Source organism: Grammomys surdaster, unplaced genomic scaffold (assembly GCF_004785775.1).
Source record: "Grammomys surdaster isolate TR1022 unplaced genomic scaffold, NIH_TR_1.0 342, whole genome shotgun sequence".
NCBI classification, from domain to species: Eukaryota; Metazoa; Chordata; class Mammalia; order Rodentia; family Muridae; genus Grammomys; species Grammomys surdaster.
The window spans coordinates 1,708,409-1,725,705 of record NW_021604761.1 but is presented as its reverse complement, the minus strand read 5'-3'; the positions used below and the strand labels follow the sequence as shown (position 1 = coordinate 1,725,705).

General features: G+C 42.7%; 1 protein-coding gene across 3 annotated transcripts in view; it reads right to left on the bottom strand.

The window, feature by feature from the left end:
- LOC114630641 (apolipoprotein L3-like) overlaps positions 1-17,297 on the bottom strand; it is a 38,488-nt gene that overhangs the window by 12,717 nt on the left and 8,474 nt on the right. For 2 of the 3 annotated variants that reach the window (XM_028778908.1, XM_028778909.1), the window contains exon 2: positions 12,954-13,056. The gene's annotated coding sequence lies outside the window, so the exon portion shown is untranslated. The remainder of the gene's footprint in view (positions 1-12,953; positions 13,057-17,297) is intronic. The other variant, XM_028778910.1, reaches the window with a different exon arrangement.

Sequence of the window (17,297 nt, the reverse complement as noted above, 5' to 3'; positions counted from 1 at the left end):
AACATCAGAAAGAAAACAGGAACCCCTTCCATAGTGTGAGCCGCCAACACACAGACTTGTAAGAGAAGAAGTAGAAGATTTCCAAGAATAACAGTGGATTTCAGAGGGCTAGGGAGTGAGGAAATGTAACTGGCCCAGCATGAATGAAGTTTGGGGATTGGTCCCCAGCACTGCATACACTGGGTGAGGTTGGCTTACTGAAATCCTTCACTCAGGAAGTGGAGTCAGGAAGATCAATTCAAGGTCATCCCTAACTACAAATCAAGTTGGAGGCCAGCCTGGGCTATATAAGTCCAAGACCTTGTGTCAACACACACAACACACACACACACACACACACACACACACACACACAACCATTTAGGTACTATGAAGAATGAAGCACACAAAAATGGGAAACTGTAACTCAGCTAAGGAGCCTGGACAAGAAAACAGGTCAGCTATGATTTGACCAGTAGGTGGGCAACACTGCCTCCTGGTGGTAGGTACCAGCAATTTCACCTTTTTTAACTTCCTGTGTGTTAGGCAGTGTGTACATGCCTCTTCAGGCCTACCTAGTATATGTGTGTGTCTGCCTCTCTGTGCCTACCTACTGAATGTGAGTTCCTGCCTGCGAGAGTTTGGAGGTAAGAGGTCATAGTTAGGTATCTGCCTCTATTGTTCGTCACCTTAGGTTTTTGAGACAAGGTCTCTCTCTGAATCTGGAGCTTGTCTTTTGGACAAGACTGGCCAAGTGAGCTCCCAGGATCCACTTACCTCTGTGCCCTAGTGCTGAGATCTCAGACAGGCCACAGACCCTTGTTTTGTTTTTGTTTTTATTCAGGGGTTTGTGGATCCAAATTTACTCTTGTGCAGCCAGAGGATTCAAGACCAGCCTCAGCTAAGTAGGAGCCTAGCCTGGGTTCCCCAAGACTTTCTCAAAAGAAAGAAACAACCAAGGGCTTTGGCTGGTGGCTCAGTGTATAAAGTGTTGCCTGAGGTCAGATTCCCAGTACCCACACACAAGCTGAGCTTGGGGCACCTGCCTGAAGCTTCAGCAGTATGGGGTCAGAAACACACACACACTGACAGACTCACATCCATACACATATGTATAACTATAATATTTAGCCAGGCAGTGGTGGTGCATTACTTCAGTCCAAGTTCTGGGGAGGCACAGGTGGATCTCTGGGAGATCAAGACTAACCTGGTCTACAGATTGAGTTCCAAGACAGCCAGGACAACATAGAGAAGCCTTGCTTGAAAAACTAGGACAAACCAACAAAATAAAACCTAATCTTTAAAAAGAGAGTGGATTCTGAGTCCTTTTCTTCCACAGAGGATGTTAAGAAGGACTTCTGTCTCTGTCAGCCATTTGTTTCTCCAACCCCTTTTTATTTGTCGTCTGTGACAGTGTCTCATGGAATCTAGTTAACCTTGACTTGTTGTGTAGATGACAGTGATCTTGAACTCCTGATCCTCTTGATTCTACCTCGCTGGAGCTGGGATTTCAAGTGAGTTTGAAGCTACTCTGGACTTATGAGATCCTCCCAGGCACAAATAAAAATAAAATGTAGAGGCTGGGGATATAGCTCTGCCGGCCTTCAACAGTCCTGGTTACGATCCCCAGCACCACATGGCAGTAGCAGGAGGATTTGAAATTCAAGACCATCCTCAGGTACACTGCAAGTTGAAGGCTAGCCTGAGCTATATGAGATCACTGGCCAGTGGTACTGGGCATGGGAGGGGCAAATGTCATGATTGTGTGTGTGACCACAGAAATATCAGCGCCCTCAAATGGATACAATGTAGGCCTGAGGCCTGCATTGCTCTTACCTCAAATGTCCTTTTTTAAGCTTCATGGTGCTCAGCAGGAACCTATAAATAAGCAAGGAAATGTGGCCTTCCCAGTCTTGAGCAGACCCTTCCCAGCCTTGGGCAGGCTAAGCCGACCTTGAACATTTGCCACAAGAGGTCTTATCAACCTGGACAGAGACATCTGACTTGGCTGCAGTTAATGTTCCCATGGGAAGTTAACTCTTTTGGCTGCCTGCGCTGACCTTGCTCTACCAGATACTCCAGTGAAGTGGGGATGGGTTTTGTGGTTTTTCCCTTAATATACACTGTGCTTATTATTAAACTTGAAGCCTTGATCAGAACTTTGTCTTGACTTCCTTCTGCTTCACCCACCTACCTTTTTTCATTTCCAGTCCCCCTTTCAGGTAAACCCAGTTCTCATATGGTTGCTGGATGGCTATAGGTGGCACCCAATATGGGCCTGAAAATGGAGGACCCACTGAGAAACGCTGTTTTGGGTGGAGCTCTACAGAAAACAGAAAAAGTAATACTGTCTTGTACAGTAAGCAATGAACAGCATTAATGCTAGTGCTAGTAGTTTTAAAGTTTATTTTTTGGACGCTGTTGTTGTAGTGCAATGAAAACAGGATACTCGCTAGGCTAAAGAGGTGTTGGCCCGACATTGGCTTCACCTAGGGGTGACAGTACAGTGGGGCAGGAGAATTCAAAATAGGCCTTCGTCCACAGCCTGAAAGAGCTGCTTCAGGTGAGAGGAGCAGGGTTTAAAAAACAGAAGTTAGAAAAATTCTTAGCTTAAGTAGATTTATGTTGTTCTTGGTTCCCAGAAGTAGGAATGGCAAATATACAAATGAAAGAATTAATTAAACAAGTTGAGGAGGAATTGGGGAAGTTAATAAAGCAGGGCACTAGGGAGCAATTATTGGTAGCTGCCACTGTACCTCCTCTTCCTTCTATGGCAGAATTCCCAGAAGAAGAAGGAGGAGATGAAGAGTTAAACCTTGAATATGAGAGAGAGAAAGGGTTTCAGAAAAGTAGTTGTCCCCTGTCTGGGACACTTTAGCAAAAGAGAAAGAAAATGGATATAAGCTGTATATCAGAGTTCTCCTAGAGACAGGAGGAAATTGGGAGATGTCCTACTTTCTCTCTGGCTCCTACTGGAGATATCCTTAGTTCTGGTTCTGGGTCTCTTAGATAGGATATCTGGGTCCCTTTTGGGATATTTAGTTCTCTTCCCTTTCTGTCTATTGTCTGTCTTTGGCATGCCAATCTGTCCATGTTTGTCAAAACTGACTGTTTTATAAGTCTGTGTTTTTGTTTCATTGTTTGAATGACTGTTGTCCTGTGTTCCATGTTGAAATAAGAAAAATGGTAAAAATTTTATCTGCCGTCTATCCACCCTTTGATTTAGTTTAACTTGTTTATAAAGCAGTCTCAATTTGTACAGCAGAAACTGATAAGTTACCCTGGACTGGGTAACTGGCTGGGCATCAAGCACAGCTGGAGAAGCCCTGCTAGGGGCTGATTATCTATACAAGCTGCTCTTAAAGGGGCCAGCAGCTTTTTGGCTTCTATGGTAAGGAAGCCGATGGCTGTTTTTTCCTTAAAAAAATCTCTGTAATTGTGTTTATAGGGTTCAGCAAGTGACAAGGTGCTTATCTCTTGAAATTACAGCTAGAAAAAGTAAGAGAATTTTGTCTGGTCTAAATATATAAGATGTGTGTAGTCACTTCATTTTTGTTTCTGACTGGTTTTAAAAGTATAAATATGTTCTGCATATCTTGGTTATAGATTATTGGCTTATAGTTATTGTGTCTGATTAAAAATTTCTAACATTGGTAACAGAAAGTTAGCTTAAAACTGGTAACTCAGGTTTGGAATCTTTCTAAATAACAAACATGGCATGAGCCAACCTACAAAAACAGATCTCTAAAGATATTTCTATATTGTGATAATATTTTCTGTAATTTTTGTTTTAGCAACTAGACTTATAAAAGATAGGGTTTAAAAACAATGTCTCTTTAATGAGGCATTAAAGCTGTACTGTCATGCATTCATATATAAGAACTGGCAGCCAAACTTTGTAACATGAAAGTAATGCTCTTGGTGTTGATTTTGAAGAGAATGGATTGTTTAAAACTGGGTTTTGCTTTCCAAAATCATGGTTATGCTCTAATATTACAAAAGAAACTTTAAAAATATAGTTACATTGCCAATGTTCCATTAGCAACAGTTTACAATTTGATCATAAGCTCAAGATTTTTAACTCACCCGTATTAAGAAAAAAATGAAGCAAGTGGAGTTCATTTCAATGATAAAAGGGTTAAAAACAGCTGTAGCGCAGTGCTGGCCTACTGTCTCTTTTACACACGCTTTATTGGATACAGGGGTAAAAGGAAATTTAATCCCCCAAGATTGGAAAGGAGATCTGAGTGAGAGTTTATCTAACATCAAACAGGATCTGGCTGTGGCTGCTGCCTTACAGGGGACTACAGTACAAGCTACATTTTCACAGTGCCAAGATGACAAAGAATTCTAAATATAGGAGCCTAGGTCATTTTAGGAAAGACTGCCCAAAAACTATAGGGCACACTCTCCTGGAATTTGTCCTCGGTGCAGAAAGGGCAGAAATGATTGCATTGGTCAGGAAATGTAGATTTAAAACAGATAATCAGAGCCATCCCTTGTCAGGAAATGGGCAAAGGGGTCAGCCTCACATCTGTGGCAAGCAGCTTATGGGGCCATGAAGCTGCTTTTTAGCCAGGGAAATCCATTTCTGAACTTATCAGAGCTACCACAAAAAGTGAAGAACTGGACCTCAGTTCTACCACCTACATAGTGCTACCCCCAGAAATGGGAGTTCAAACACTTCCTACAAGAGTTTTTGGGCACTTGCCTCCAGAGACCTGGGGTTACTTTTAGGCTGAAACAGCACTATTATAAAAAAGACTTCAAATCTATCCAGGAGTTTTAGATAACGATTATACAGGTGAAATAAAAATTATGGCTGCCTCTTCCCATGGCATTATAAACTGTACTTGCAAGCAAAAGAACTGTTCAACTTATTTTAGTTTTCTTGAATCTGCTATCCTCCAAATTTGTTAAGAGTGAGAGAGGACAAGGTTGCTTTGGTTCCTCTGATGTGTACTGTGTCTAATCTATCACTAATAAGAAAGCTAACCTTAAATTACTAATTGTAGGAAAAAGTTTTAAAAGGTTAATAGACACTGGGGCTGATATACTCAAACTGTAGCTAATGGAACATTGGCAATGTAACTGTATTTTTAAAGTTTCTTTTGTAATATTAGAGCATAACCATTTGATAATCACTCACCTCCAAGAGATTGGTTATTTCATTAATCCAAAACAAAGTTCAAACTTAAGATTTATGAAAGGTTGGTGAAACTGAAAACTTATGGGGGCATTGCAACCTGCCTTACCTACTCCAGATGCTGTTCCAAAAATAGGAATGAAATTATTATAGATTTCCTTTGCATCTTGATGGTTGTAAAAGGTTTACATTTAATGTATTTAATTGTAATTTTAAATAACCCACGAAGCAATATCATTGGAAAGTTTTGCCTCAAGGAATGGCCAATAGCCCTACATTATGTCAAAAAAATTGTTTCTGTTTCAATAAAAGAGGTTAGGACTTTGAATCCTTCAGTGTATATTATTCATTAGATAGATATTTTATTAGCTGATTGCTCTGAAGTTTTACTACAAGCTTTTGCTCTGATATAATGAGCTTTAACATTTTGGGGAAGAAAAGATTCAAAGACAATAACCTTTTCAATACTTGGGACATTAGTTGTATCCTAAACAAGTTGTGGCACAAAAATTCAAATAAGAAAAGATAGTTTACTTAGTTTAAATGATTTTCAAAAGCTTTTAGGAAATGTTGATTGGCTAAGATCTCACCTTAAGCTTGCCACAGGAGAACTTAAAACTCTGTTTGTTATTTCTCATGAGGAATGCAAATCCTATTTCCCCTAGACAGTTACCTGATGAGGAATGAATAGCTTTGCAGAAAGTAGAAGAAGCTATTAGCCAATAACAGATACATTATATAGACTATGATCAACTGTTGGCTTTTTCACAACAGTCAAGAGGGACCATTAATGTGGATTCATCTTTCTTCATCTCCAAATAAAGTTTGAACACCCTTTTATGAATTGGTTGCTATGTTAATACAGAATTGTAGGATAAAATCACAAAAATATTTTGGGAAAGAACCTGATGAAATATTTATTCCTTATTTCAAACAGTAAGTAAATTGGTTATTGCAGAATACTGACATTTGGCCTATTACATGTGCAAAATTTTTAGACAAATTTGATAATAATTATCCAAAAGACAAGTTGTTAGAGTTTGCATCTATACATACTTTTGTATATCCCATAAATTTATACATGCAGCTGGTAGAGAATGCATTTACTGTATTTAGTGACAGCTCATCTAATGGGAAAGAAACATATGTAATTGGATCACATATTTATTCTCTTGAGTTTCCCCCCTGCTTCACAAATAATTGAATTATGTACTATAGCCACTGTTTTTATAATGTTGAAAAAAATCAAGGTTTTAATTTGTTGACTGATAACCAAAATATGTAGCTCATGGCTTACAAATGCTTAAAATTATACCTTTTAAAGATATTCATAATTCTCAAATTTAAAGTTATTTATACAAATACAGCTTAATTTAAAAGCATGTACTGTTCCTTATATGAGACATTTAAGAGGTCATACTAGATTGTCCAGACCCCTTAATGATGCCAATGCCACAGCAGGTTTCATACCAGGCAAACTATGGGCTTTACACAAGAACAGTTAGCCAAACAATCTCATTCTTTACATCATCAAAAGAGTAATAGTTTGAGACAATAATTTAGTATTTCTAAAAAATATGCCCATCAAATTGTAAAGATTTGTCCTCAGTGTCCTCAATTTCTTCATGTATCACATAATGGTGTTTATCCTTGAGGACTTGTACCTAACCAATTATGGCAAATGGATGTTACTCTGATTCTGAAAAATTAAAAAATGTACATATGACTATTGATACCTTCTCAGGCTTTCTAGTTGCAACTGCTTTAAGAGGAGAAGCAACTAAAAATGAAATTAGTCATTCCCTACATCATTTTTCTATACTGGGTGTTCCAAATCAGATTAAGAGAGATAATAGAACTGGCTATTACAGTCAGGCATTTGAGATATTTTGGTAACAATTTAATATTAGTCACATTACTGGGATTCCTTATTATCCTCAAGGACAAGGTATTGTGGAACAGGCCCATGGAACTTTAAAACAACATCTTTAAAAACTAAAGAAGGTATTCATATTCCTGAACACTACAAAATTATTTAAAACATGATTCCAAGGAACTGCCTGAGTGTGGGGAGGAGGGCATGTTTGTGTTTTTTCTACAGAGTGCTAGCTGCTGCCAGAGTGGGAAAAGAATGATGCTGATCCTGAGTTTTCAGACTGACAACGATGATAGGGAAGCTGTATTGGGCCTATGTCCCTGATCCACCCCCTTTACATCCAACAGTGTTGGAAAGCTCAGAACTTGTGGTAACGGTAAACAACACTAAGTTAATGGATATGCCTGCTGGAGGAAATGTCACTGTCAGTAGAGAAATTAATTACCAAGGATTGGGAACTGGTGTTTCCCTATGCTTTTCAAGGTGGGATGATGCTGAATGTCGGAGAGTATCTCTTACTACACTGCAGAGAAAAGATCGTGACACATGCAAAGATGGTTTAAATGGCATTCGAGTAACTTTACTCACTGGCCTAGAGACTGAGGGATACCGGGCACTGCAGGATTTTTCACATTGTGGGATGAGGGAATGCAGGAATGTCACAATTCCTTGGAAAAGATGTGTGGGGAATAAGTCTGTGCTTTATCAGCCTCATGGGACTGACTTCAAGATTTTGGACTGGTCAGAATATAGGGGAGTGGCTAGTATGACTAATTATGCTACTGGCTCTCTGTCTCCACCTATCCTCTCCTCACCAGCTTTCTCTGCTGGACTCTGCTGGACTCACTCAGGTCATCAACAAAGATACGTATAGAAGTTCGATGCTGCCTTGGATGATGTGAGTGCTTAGCCTGAAAGATCAAGTTCAGTTTGGATGAAAAGGGCTTATTGGATAGAGCAGGTCACAGGCGGCAGCTCCGTACCCAACACCAGAAAACCGAGAGAAAGAGGGACTCCCAGAAGCTTTCACTCAGGCAGCATCCCAGGTAAAAATGAATCACCCGTGATGTCTGCGGTTAGAAGTTCTAATCCAGATACTGGCCTCCGAACTTATACTACTCAGACCTTTGAAGGGCCACTGACAAGAACACCAAACAGCTAGAGATTGACATCACTAATCTGAAGAAATCCCTCATTTCACCATCAGAAGAGACCTCGTAAAATCACAAAGATCCTTATTGGACTTGATTTACTCTAGTACAATAGAAAAGACTGTGTACAGCTCTTGACTGTGTACAACCCTCAAAGAAGAAGGTTGCCTTTACATAGACAAGACAAGGATGGTTAAAGAGAGCATGAAATAGGTAGTGAAGCCTAAGAAAAATCAGAGAGAGAAAGAGACAGATGAATGCTGGTACAAGAATTGATTTGCAGCCTCTCCAAGGTTGTCAACCCTATTTCCTTCCATCTTGGGACCATTATTTGGGTTCTTTTTGCTTTTTTCTGCTGGTCCCTGGTTCTCAAATAGGCAGACTAACTCTGTGATACAACAGATAAATAATTTGGTAGCAAAACCTACTCAGATACATTATCATAAGTTAGCTGTGGAGGACCACGAGACTCAAGATGAGGTTGTTACTTTATACAGGGTGTTTCCAAAATCCATCTCCACCCAACCTAAAAAGGGGGGACTTCTGCCCCTAGACCAAGCAGAGAGGGGCCACCCAGAACCCCCTCTGACAGGCGATCTGAATTCTTGCTTAGGCTGCGAGGCTAAGCACTGCAAGGGAATATCAATAAAAGATAAAAATATCTATTTGGGTTCCCTGAGGGACAAGCCTGACTGCATAGGGGTTGATGTCAAAAGGATCCCCTCTCCAGAAAAAGACATCGGGATGGGTATGGCCCTCATGCCTCACTGGACAACAACAGGGGGACTGGAGCCATTACAAGGTCCCCTTCAAATACTGGAGGTCAGACCTCTATCCCTGCCTTCGCAAGATTAGAATTGCCACAGCCCTTCTATACTTAGAGAAGGGAGGAGATGTCAGGGACATCCCTGCTTACACACTGTAGGCCTAAAATCAGCCATAGGCCTAAATTCAGCAGTGGGCCTGTCATACATGTATACTAACACCAAGTCTTGGGTCTCAGTGGAAGAACATTGAAACAGATGGTTATAAGCTAATGTAAACAGGCAGCTTTTGTGGAAATTTATAAACCTGAGTGGTCGTGGACCTTGTAAATAGGTAGCCCTGGCAGATAATACCAACTTAGATGGGGACAAGCAAGTCATAGGCAGAGTCATGTTGACTTGTCCCCTGAACCTTCACCCAGCCGATACCTGGTTCTGAAGATACCTGTATTCCCCCTGAGCACCCACACTCCAGTGTCATTCCCTTCCCCACGTCCTGCCTTTCTGTGTTTATACCCCTGTGTGAATTAATTATGATTTGAGAAAAATTTAAAAAAAAAAGAAAAAAAAAGAAAAGGGCTTATTGTAACATGTGTTCACACTCTTATGTCCTATTAGTAGGAAATAATAGCAATATTCTACGTTCTGAAAATAATACTTTTACTATGTCTTGTGTTGGCTGTAAAGTGACAAATTGTGTTCTAAAAGCCTATTCTAAACATTCTGTAATGATTTTACAACAACCTGCTTTTGTGATGGTTCCTGTAAATATTTCTAAAGATCGGTTTGATGACAAGAGTTTAATAGGTAATTGAAGGGTTAACATATGCATTGGCCAGGCCTACACACATGATTGTTTTTATTAGAACAGGTGCTGTAGCTTTGATTACTTTAATGGCCACTGCTACTACAGTTGCTATTGCTCTATCCCAACGTGCTCAAACATCTCATTTTGTATATGACTTTTTCAGAAACGTTTCCATGGCTTTGTATACTCAGAAGGATTATGTGCAGCCCTCCATGAATAGTGTTGTTTTTACATTGATTATTCAGAAGTAGTAAAGGATTCTATGGCTAAAGTTCTAGAAGGACTGGCCAAAAGGAAAAGAGAAAGAGAACAGAATCAGGGATGGTTTGAATCCTGGTTTTCTACTTCTCCATGGCTTACCACTTTAATTTCTACATTGCTTGGACCATTAATAATTATAATTTTGTTGCTTCTGACTTTTGGACTTTGTATTTTAAACAGATTGGTTGCCTTCATACAAAATCGCTTTCAGTAAGCTCAACTATTCACAATGGCAGTTACTCATCACTATGAAGAAATGCATTAAGTGTAATGAGAGGTTCATAGAGTGAGTGGAGGCGCCATGGGAAAAGGGCCATGCTGGAGTCTGGAGGGCAATGGGGGTGTGTCTCTTGAGTTGATGGACAATTTCTTGTTTTGGCCATTTTTGTTACTGCTTTGTCTGTTACTGTTTTATATCTGCCATGTTGTGAACTCTTAACTCTTCCTCCTGCCTTTTTACATCTCTGGAATTACCAAATCATACAACAGTGTAAGCAAAATAAACCTGTTCTCATTAGTCACAACAATGATAAATGCAGGTAACAGCAGGTTTAAAAACCTGAATGTTCACTAGAGAAACAGATACAGAAAATGTGGTACATTTATTTACACAAGAAAGTACTACTCAGCTATTGAATTCATGAAACTCCTAGGAAAATTGATGGAATTAGAAAATATCATCCTGAGTGAGATAACTCAGTCACAAAAGAACACCAATGGTATGCACTTATTGATAAGTGGATATTAGTCTAAAAGTTTTTTATACCCAAGATACAATTCACAAACCATGTGAAGCTCAAGAATAAGGAAGACCAAAGTATGGGTGCTTCAGTCCTTCTCAGAAGGGAGAACAAAATACTCATGGGAGGAAATATGGAGACAAAGTGTGGAGCAGAGGCTGAAGGAAAGCCCATCTAGAGACTGCCCTACCTGGGGCTCCATCTCATATACAGACACCAAACCCAGACACTATTTTGGATGCCAAGCAGTGCTTGCTGACAGGAGACTGATATAGCTGTCTCCTGAGAGACTCTTTCAGAGCCTGGAAAATACAAAGGCAGATGTTCAAAGCCAACCATTGGACTGAGCATGGCGTCTCTAATGGAGGAGTTAGAGAAAGGACTAAAGGAGCTGAAGGGGTTTGGAACCCACAGGAAGAACAACAATATCAACCAACCAAAAACCCCCAGAACTCTCAGGGACTAAACTACCAACCAAAGAGTACAAATGGAGGGTACCATGGCTCCAGCCACAAATGTAGCAGAGGAGGCCTTGTGGGACATCAATAGGAGGAGAGGCCCTTGATCCCGGGAAGGCTCCATGCTGCGTGTAGAGGAATGCCAGGGCCAGGAGGCAGAAGTGGGTGGGCAGGTGGATGGGATAGGGGGTTTCTTGAGGGGAAACCCAGAAAGGGGATAAAATTTGAAATGTAAATAAAATATTCAATAAAAAATGGGAAAAAAAAACAAAAAAATCCTCTGAATGTAAAGTTGAATGAATGAATGAATGAATTGAAAAACTCCAAATGTATGAATGAATGAATTGAAAAACTATAAATGTAGTTGAATGAATTGAAAAGCTATGAATGTGCAGCTGAATGAATGAATGATCTATAGAGCTAACAGAAGAATTTTAAAAATGCAATAAAGCCTGGCATTTTGGTACATGCTTTTAATCCAGCACTTAGGAGACTAAGGCAGGGGGATCTCTGTGAGTTTGAGGTCAGACTGCTCATCAGAGTGAGTTCCAGGATGACTTGGGCTGGGGCAGGGTGAATTGCCTCCTCAAAGACTGTGTGTCTCAGGCTCAACTGAGAGGAAGCCACCAGGAGAGGAATAAGATAGAGCTGACTGGAATTTCCTTCTCTCCCTCCTTCTATTCTTCCTTTCTTCCATCCTTCCCTCCCTTATCCCCTCCCTCCCTTCTTCCCTCCCTCCCTTCCTCCTGTCCTCCCTCCTTTCCTGGCTTCCATTTTTCAGGCTGGGTATTGAGGTGTTGACTCCTGGGACTTTACCCAAGACAAAGTGAGGAAAAGGAGCTGCTCTCACCCAGGACTGAGAAAGTCTCCACGTTCTCTTCGAGGTATGTGGTGGTTTGAATATTCTTGGCCCAGGGAGTGACACCATTAGGAGGTGTGTCCTTGTTGGACAATGTGTCTCAATGTGGCCATGGGTTTTACGACCCTTTTCTGTGGGAAGCCATGGCAAGGCCTTACTCTTGGCTAACACTCATCATTCGGTCTCCTATCTACTATTCTTTCTGCTTACCTGCCATGATTCACTTGTCAGTTCTCAGAACTTCAAACAAGGCCTCATAGCAACCGACCTTAGTAACCCTTTCTCCAGATCTTTAGATTTAGCCAACATCCTGCTAGATAGATGTTTTTAGAACCCCTGGTAATGGTAAGGCTTTGTGAGAACAACCTAGTTAGACCTCCACAGCTGCAGCTAGCTTCCTCCACCTGCAAAGCCCTCTTTCCTTTCCTACCCCTCCCCATATCCTGTTTTCAGAGTATATAACCTGTGTGAACAATAAAAATTTTGCCAGCTTGATCAGAGTTCTTGACTTGCTGTGCCTCCTTATTTTCTCACGCATCTCAATCCTCTCCACAGGGTCTAAGGGTCCCACTTGATTGTCCAGCTGGCCTGGACACTCTTCCTACTGACTTGGAAGCCAGTCTCCTCTTAGTGGTCTTCAGATTAAGGTTTAGAACTCTCAGCTCCTCCTGCACCATGCCTGCCTGGACACTGCCATGCCTTGATGATAATGGACTGAACCTCTGAACCTGCAAGCCAGCCCCAATCAAATGTTGTCCTTATAAGAGTTGCCTTGGTCAGGGTATCTGTTCACAGCAGTAAAACTCTAAGACAGAGCTCTCATCTGTATCTTTGACTCCCCAGCAGGCACTCAGCACAGAGGCTCTAGCAGTCTTAGGCCATGTGCAGGAGTGGGGACCAAGACTGCTTACCTGGGGTGCTCATGACAGCTGCTAGGTCTAGGTGTCAGGCAGTGGACTTGACAGGTGTTGTTACAGCTCACCAGGTGTCCAGGCTACAGAAGGAAAAGGCACCCTGTGAGATAGAATGGGGACAGCTTAGTGATCAGGGATCTGGGACATACAGTCCTTTCAACAGTGGCTGCCAAGGACCAAAAGAACTTGGCCCTCAGTTCTTCTGTTCCCCTGGGCTCTATCACTGCTATTTAATGAAGTCGGTCTTGTGACCCCAGCCATGCTGCTCTTTCCCTAGCAAGATGGAGGACTGCTGTCCTGTGGGGACACTGGAGAAGGCATTAGCTGAGGACACCGTTGTGGAGAAAGGACTGAGTCTGCACACAGAAAGAGAGAAGGAGAGGAATGTTCTGGTAGCCATCTGCAGGTGGAAACTGTGTATTTATTAATGGTTACTTGGTATACTTACTGTCTCAGTCACTGTTTCATTGTTGGGAAGAGACACCATGACCAAGGCAAGGCTTATAAAGAAAGCATTTAACTGAGGCTTGCTTACAGCTTCAGAGGGTTCATCCATTTATCATCATGGTGGGGAGCATGGCAGCATGGAGGCAGACAGGGTGCTAGGGAAGTTGAGAGTTGTACATCCAGATCCCCAGGCAGCAGGAAGAGAGACACTGGCCTGGCCTGGGCTTTTGAAAGCTCAAAAGCCCACCTTTAGTGACATACTCCAACAAGACACACTTTCTAATTCCTCCCAACTAATGCCCAAGCATCAGATATATTAGCCTATGGCGGCCTTTCCTGGTCAAGCATCATCCCTTACTCTCCGTGATGCTCTGGGCTCATTACTCATATGTAATGAAATCCTTACATTTAGCTACTGTGTGACTTTTCAGTGTGGATAGAGTGGAATGTCCTTGAACCTGGGACATTCTAATCCATATCCCGCTTCCAGATGAGCAAGCTCTAGTATCTAAAAACACACCGCATTCCCTCCTGTCACATTACATGTGTGCATTGTAGTACATGTTATATGTAATACATGTAGCATGTTATAAATGGGTCTTCTGTATTCACAGCACTGCCTCATGCCAAGTACCAGGTCCTCAGTTTAGCACATTCACTGGGCTATCTGTGGCTTCCCAGGGACCACACTCTCCTTGCTTCTGTGATATCCTTGTCCCATCAGGCCCTGGATTCCTGCCTGGTCCCTGCCCTGCCGTGTGCTGCCCTTACCTCCTGCTCTTCTCCATGACTCCTGGACCTTACATTGTTGCTAGTCATATGTAATACAAATGCAGAGACTGTCCTCATTCCTGTCAGTGCCTGCATTTGAGGTTATTTCCTTATGGCATTTGCATAAGTAGATGATAACTGGGTTAAAGGACATTTACATCTAAACACAGGCCATGTGTGAGAGTGTTCACTCCTTCATTCTTACCAGTGCTCAGAAGATTGTGTGTGTGTGTGTGTGTGTGTGTGTGTGTGTGAGAGAGAGAGAGAGAGAGAGAGAGAGAGAGAGAGAGAGAGAAGAGAGAGAGTCACCATCCTCTGCACCTGTGCTGTTGTGCCCAATCCCCCGTCTCTATGCATTTCCCTGAGAAGACTGCTCAAGGAGAAATCCAAACTTAGGTGGTAGGCTGCCAAGTGTGTCTCCTTGTTCCTGTTTTGATCCTTGTTCCTGTTTTTATTCCTGTTCCTGTTTGTGTTCCTGTTTTGTGGGGAGTATAAAAGGGAGCTATGCAGTTGAAAATATAGCATTTGGTTCTTTACCAGATGATTCTTTGTCTTTCTTTCTCTCGCCCTCAGCCCTCCACCGATCCAAGGAACTCAGTCAGCTATGCTGGCGTAGCTGACAAGTGGAGGTTATCCACCGAGATCGCAAAGATGAGGAAGATTGCTGACGGGCCGTCTCCGGGGCACGCATAAGGACAGGAGACATATTGGATATGAACCGAAGGTAAGTTTTTGGGGTAAGTAAACGCCATGGATTTGGCGCATAGTAAGGAGTTGCTGGCTAAGCATCTATCTACTCTTCTGACTCAGCGGGGAACCGCTGTTGAAGCTAGGGTTATTGAAGAATTTACAAAAATCTCTCCATGGTTTGTGGTGAGCGGCACTTTTAAGCTGGAAGACTGGGAAAAGGTAATAGGTGATTTTGTGCTGCTGCCGATCGCCATGGCCCTTTATTCCTTAAAAAATCAGTTTGGGGCGTTTGTCTTTGCCTGTGGCGATTTCTTTCTGTACAGTTTTCTCCCTCTTCTGCATCTCTGGGTTGCAAATGCCATCCTCCCTGTCCATGCTGCTTTCGAGGATCGCTTTCAGGGATCGCTTTCAAGGATCTTTGCCTGCGCTCTTGTTTTTAGACGAGAGTGAGGACTGAGTTGGAGACTTTTTTCCACTTTTTTCTTTTTTTTTGTTATTTTTTTGAGAGGGGAGAATTTCATCACAGATAGAGGGGTGGGGTCTGGCTCCAGAGGAGGGTCCCCAACCTCGCTGTGGGGGCTCATGTTTCTCTCCACTGTGCTCTCGCTCTGGCTGACGAGTGGAGAGGTCTGTGGGCCCAGCATTGACATCCACGACGACTGTTGGTAGCTGGGGCGCCTGGAGAACTGCGCGGTGATCGGGGGATTCCTCCCGTCCTGCTCATCTCCAAGGCCAGGGACTGCCAAGGCTGCCGCTTCCCCAGGCTCACAGTCATCACCTAGTGCTTGCTGCTGTTTCGAGTGGCCGGCTTCGAGAGCCTGGGGGACCTCTTCCCGAACCTCATGGTCGTCCGTGGCTGGAAACTCTTCTGCAGCTGCACACTGGTCATCTTTGAGATGACCAATCTCAGACATATTGAGCTTTGTAGCCTTGAGGAACAATACTCGGGGGCCATCAGGATTTAGAGAAACGCTGACCTCTGTTGCCTCTCCACCATGGACTAGTCTCTCATCTTGGATGCTCCAGGGACATTGTAGGGGAGGCCCATGTGTGAGAAGACCACTGTTAACGATGAGCGCAGCTGCCACCGCTGGACTGCAGATCGCTGCCAGAGAATGTGCCCAGGTGTGTGCAGGAGGTGAGCCTGCACCGAGAACAGCGTGTGCTGCCACCCGGAGTGCCTGCGTAGCTGCCATACACCTGACAGGCATTGCCTTATCCAGAAACATACAAACTGCCCAGACATTGAATGAACTTTCCGGGAGGGTACAGATACATTGGTTTCTCAGAGTGATATTCAGTCTCATTTTCATATTGCTGTTTTAGATTCAAATCAACAAATTGCTTTGGTTCAAGAACAAGTAGATTTTATGTTATTCACCAGACATGTTGTTAGCTATGATCCCTTCTTTCATGCCATTTGTGTTACACCTGTGCATGTAATTAATGCTTCCTTTTCTGTTAAGTATTTGAATCAGTTGATTTCTGGCTCTTGGAATGCTACTTATTATTATCTTACTCGGCAGCTCTTTAATAAGATTGTATTAGTTAATAATACCAGAGTTGATCCTATTGATGGGTCATCTATCTTGAGCATGTTTCTTCAAGTGGGAAAGCTGGTGAAAGAGTGGACTGGAGTTACTTCCTTGGCAGTTTTAGCCTAATTTTGCTAATGCTTGTTTTTGGGTGTCTGTGCCGCCTTTGGGCACAACAGGTACAATCTCAAGCTGTTGTGCGAGGATTGGTGCTTTTACATGGTCCAGGGGAATCCCTCTGCCCAAGTGTGGTTGACCATGTTACAACCTAGGCCCGAGCTGCAGCCAGGACTGCAAGGGAGTTCCCCTGAGAGACATGCCTGGCTGCATAGGGGTTGGTGTCGATACAGTTCCCCTCCTCAGGAAAAAGACACCGGGATGGGTATGACCATACCACTTCACTGTACAATGGCAGGGGGCTGGAGGTCATTACAATATCCCCAATATTCACTGAGGGTCTGGTCTCTGTCTCCGCTTGGCCTCTAATTAAAAGAAAAAGGGTGAATTGTGAGTCACCATCCTCTGCACCTGTGCTGTTGTGCCTAATCCCCCTTCTCTGTCTCTGCATTTCTCTGAGAAGACTGCTCAAGGAGAAATCCAAACTTAGGTGGTAGGCTGCCAAGTGTGTCTCCTTGTTCCTGTTTTGATCCTTGTTCCTGTTTTTATTCCTGTTCCTGTTTGTGTTCCTGTTTTGTGGGGAGTATAAAAGGGAGCTATGCAGTTGAAAATATAGCATTTGGTTCTTTACCAGATGATTCTTTGTCTTTCTTTCTCTCGCCCTCAGCCCTCCACCGATCCAAGGAACTCAGTCAGCTATGCTGGTGTAGCTGACAAGAGAGAGAGAGACAGACAGAGAGAGAGAGAGAGAGAGAGAGAGAGAGAGAGAGAGAGAGAGAGA